Source organism: Penaeus monodon, chromosome 41, assembly GCF_015228065.2.
Source record: "Penaeus monodon isolate SGIC_2016 chromosome 41, NSTDA_Pmon_1, whole genome shotgun sequence".
Lineage (NCBI taxonomy): Eukaryota > Metazoa > Arthropoda > Malacostraca > Decapoda > Penaeidae > Penaeus > Penaeus monodon.
Window position 1 is genome coordinate 24,281,647 of NC_051426.1, and position 5,000 is coordinate 24,286,646.

Sequence of the window (5,000 nt, forward strand, 5' to 3'; positions counted from 1 at the left end):
AGATGAAAAACAACAATATTTTTTCGTTTGTGCTCGAATTGTTCTGGAGGCTTGGCGTGGGTACAAGGCATGGGAATCCGGCCGGCGCTTCGCTCTCTTCCCTTCCAGTCTTCTTGAGGCGGGCCTACGACGCTCCTCTAAATTCATGAAGACATGCACTTCATTTGGAAATCCCCACGCTGACGGAGCATGTCTGAATCAGCTGTTCTCTCGTCTTCCACGGAGAACAGGGGTGCAGCCAGTGGTAATGTATCCAGAGCAGATTTTGTCCACGAGAAGTGAGAAAGGAATGGCAGATGCTGGAGGGGCCGCCATGACAGCTTCTTCATGCCCGGGTGTTTAATTGAGACGAGTTGATATTTTCCGTTTTTTGTTTTTTTGTTTTTGTTTTTGTTTAAAGGATACCATGGCATGTTTCTTTGTTTCCCGAGGGAGTATTTAGTTAATTTATTAATAATAACGGGTGTTACTGTGAACGAGGATAAGGCACAGTGGACTTCATCACTGCACTAGCTATCACAATTTGTCATTTACTCATTAGTGACAAATACCTATGGATAAGTGAATTGATTGTAGCGACTTAAACCGTAATGTTTGCAATCACGGAATTATAATACACCGTTCTTTTATTGTTGAATTGTTGTTTTGTTCTGTACATTCACCTGAATATACATCATCATCATCAAGGGGCTAACGCCGACGGGGGCGCATGGCCGCATCCACCCTTCGCTTCCAACCACGAGGGTCCCTCGTGGCGAGTCTCCAGGCAGGCCCTCGGCCCATCTCTAATTCCTTGTGACAAGTCTCGTTGAGCTGCACAAGCCATGACCTGGGTCGACCCACAGGTTTCCTCCACCCAGGGTTGTCTCGCAAAGAGACAACTTGATGGGCAGGGTTATCCACAGGAAAACGAGGTAGGTGCCCATATATCCTGAGTTGGCCATGATCCGGCGAAGGGACTTGTTACAAAAGGCATCAAGACGAGACTCCAAGACACTGGATAGCATCCAGGTTTCGCTTCCATAGAGCAAAACTGGCAGTATCAAGGACTTGAAGACACGTAGCTTGGTCCTTCTGCATAGGTACCGGCATCTCCAAATGCTCTTGTTGATCGAGTTCATGGCTCCTGTTGCCAGACCGATCTGTCTATTGACTTCTTGGTCTGACAGCCCAGAGATATGGACTACGCTACCAAGGTATGTAAAACTCTCTGTAACTTCAGTGTCCTCACCGCAATCATGGATTGACTGAACAGGTTCCCCTAACAAGCCCCCAAAATCCTGAATCTTGGTCTAAGAGACCTCTAGGCCTAAGAGCTTTGCCTCATTGCTAAATGCATCAAGAGTCGCCACCAGTGACTCCAAGGACTCAGATAAGATAGCAACATCATTGGCAAAGTCAAGGTCTGAGGCCTTGCTCCACACTGACTTTAGCTAGTAGCTCTGCCCATTATCCAGTCCATAGGGGTGTTGAAAAGTGTTGTGCAAAGACACAGCCTTGCCTCACCCCTGAATTAACAGGGAAGAGGTTCGACAGACCCCCACCACAGTTTACAGCACTCTCAGTACCAGTATAAAGGCTTGCTATTAGGCCAATAATCTGCATCGGAATTCCCCTGAGTCTCAGGATCTCCCATAGCGATTCCTTTTGCACCGAGTCAAACGCCTTCTTGAGGTCAATGTCTGCAAGCAATCCACAACCCAGCTCACGACGGCGTACCACAATTACTCGAAGGGCTAGTATTCAGTCTAATGTGAACTTGCCAAGAGTAAATCCAGACTGCTCCGGTCTCTGATGCCTCAGTAGGTGGTTGTGATTCTGTTTCAGAAGAATGTAGGTGAAAACTTTGCCTGGTATGCCATGTGAAATGGCACGGTAGTTGCTACAATTTCAACGATCCCCTTTCCCCTTCCAGAGAGGGATGACCATGCCCCTCAGCAGGTCAGGGGGAATGGTACCAGACTGCCAGATGGCAGTCAGGACTGTATGCAGGCCCCGAGCCATAGGTTCACCCCCAGCCTTTAGAAGTTCAGCAGGGATATCACATATGCATGCAGCTTTCCCACTTCAGCTTGGAAAACGCCATCCTAACCTCTGTTAGGGTAGGAGGTTCCTCGCTGATGGGTGGATCTGACACAGGTATTGTGACATCGCTTGCATCCAAGCTAACTGTTGGAGGGTCTACCTGGTAAAACTGCTCAAAATACTCAACCCAATGTTTACGAACTCCAACATGATCTGAGGTGATCCGTCCATCATCTGCAGTCATCTGTGAGGGGGGCTTAGATTTCAGCTATCTCAGGGCTTGATAGGCAGGACGAAGGTTGTTTACCAAGAAATGGCCTTCAACCTCCTCAGCAAGATTCCTGATGTACTGTTCATTGTCCCTTCTCTGCAGTGTCCGAGCCCTATGCACCATGGAGCGATGCAAATCTTGATTACCATTCAGCCGAGCCATGCAACACGCTTCAGTGGCCTCTAATGTCTCCAGGGAGATGGAATTATGCCTTGCCTTCTGGCGTACGCCAATGGACTCCTGGGCTGCTTCGAGTGCTATGCGCTTGAAGAGCTCCCACAGAGCAACTGGGTCTGTCAGGTTGTCAAGTTCTATGAATCGGTCAGAGACTGCCATGGTGAACCAATGGGCACATGGGTCAGTGGTCAGTGCCACAGAACTCGGCACTCCAGTAAACTCTGGAGGATCCATCATGTGCTAACAAGAATGTGGTCGATTTTCCATGGCCATTGTACCCATATTGCTGTACCATGTCCAGCGATGCGGGTTGGAGCACTGGTACCAGAATTCAGAGATCCTCATTCTCTAGGAACTAGCAAAGTCCTAGAGAAGGAGGCTGTTTTCGCTGCTGGGATCAGCTCCCGATTCATAGGGGCCGACAGACATCTCATAGCCAGCTCAGTCATAGCTGCTTTGAAGTAGCCCAGAACAATGCAAATATCTCGGCAAGGGCAACTCTCTGCCACAGATGCGAGTTTTCTGGGGGGAGGAGGACTGGCAAGGGCCAACTTCCCCTGAGCCACCCAATTACCCCAGGGTGGCTAGGGGGCAGGAGTTGGTATGGAGAGAGGGTGTATCCACACACCAGTGGGCCATAATTCCATACCTCTGGGGCCTCCTGCTGCTCCAAGATCCCCCACAGTTTAGCCTGGGATCGCAAGGTGCCCAGTTACCCATGGGTGGCCATGAGGAGGCACTGCAGAAGTCTCGATGATGGAGAGGCTGTGACCTGGCAGAGGAGACTTATGCAAAGCTGCTTCCTTTTTTGCACTAGGCTAGCCAGTGGTAGCAGCTGCAAGCGAGAAGGCACGCAAGCACTTAACATTATCTAGGCTACCACACCATCGCTTCACATCACCTTGCGCATGAAGCACCCACCCATATATACAACTCCTGTATTATTAACGGATATAATTTGGTTGTATAAATAACCAGTTTCTTTTTACCTGAACCATATTGCTGGGAATTTAGTAGTATAACTGTAAATGTGGACTTAGTAATTCCTGAGAGAATATTCCCATGTGGTGGCGGTTCAGACAAAGAAGAATTATTTTTTATTAGTTTCCTCTATACTCTGCAAGTAAACTAAATTAACTTGGAAGTCGATCATAACTTTGATTGAGTTCGTAATTTTAAGTGTTGACCCCAAGGCGGATAACACAGTAGTAACAAACGAAGGGAAGGGAACTCCAGGTGTCTGGGATATATTCTGGTGACAGTGGGAGGCTCAATAGTGTGGTCAGCTGCACCAGGTGACAGTGCGATGAAGAGGTGGCCATGGCTGAATGCTTCGGTGGGCTCCTTAACCGTATTAGCCCCACTGATCCCACAGTAGAACGTCTTCCCCTAATGTGCTGGACAGCATCCCAGCCTTTTCCGAGGTCCAGACGGCTTTAAAAGACCTTAAGAACAACAAGGCGGCAGGACCTGATGATATCTCATGGGAGATATTCAAATATGGTGGGTACCTACTTCTTCAGCATCTGTATATGTTCATCTGGGACATCTGGGAAACCGGAAGTCACCCCTATCAGTGGAAGAATGCCAACATCATCCCTCCCTGCATTCACTTGAGTGAAACGCACCTGGCTTTCCGCGCCAAAATCAAGTGAACGGTCGACCTGACAAAACTTTTAATGTAGTTCGCTTCACTTCATGGCCCGTTTGTAAACAACTTAAATGGCCACCAACTCTGAGCCTCAAAAATAAAGCTGTCTGAACTGTTTTGAACCTTATTACAGTCTCAAACAGGAAAGCAATTCATCTCTCTCATGACAAGTCTCAGCGGTAAGGGCAGTTTGTTTACAATAATCAGCTGATGGGGTGCAATGTGCAGTGAAACCCTGAGTGGTTTGGGACAGGGAGAAGTGCAGAAGAGCTCATATATACACAGGACCTGTTTCTGGTGTGAGAAGGTGATAAGCTTATGTGCGCCATCTCCAGAGGTATTTTCCTTTTGTCAATCACTGGGAAGATCATAGTCATGCTTGCTTGCCTCCAAGCAGTGTCTAGCGTGGTCATAGTTGAAGCCGGGCTCTGTCCTTGCCCCAGCCGTCTTCAACATCTGCCTAGCAGCAGTAGCACACCTCTTGTGGTACAATTTATACCTGGAAGATGGCATTATCTTCCGGTACCGTCTCGATGGCAGCCTTTTCAATCTCCGGTAGCTAAAGGCCACCACCATGACATGAACAGCAAGTGCCTTTGATCTACAGTATGCCGAGGATGCTGCCTTCATCAGCCATACAGCAGAGGGAATCCCAAAAGACCTTCTCTGTCATGAACAGCAATTACACCAGCACTGGGCTAATAATAAATGCCAGGAAAATGGAAGTTTTCTGTCAGCATGCTGTCATTGGTGATGAGCTTCCCCCGATAACCTTTAAGTTCGGAAATGAAAACATCAAGCAGGTCCGTACCTCCGTCTATCTAGGCAGTATCCCCTCTTCATCTTGCAACATCGACGACGAAGTCCAATATGGAA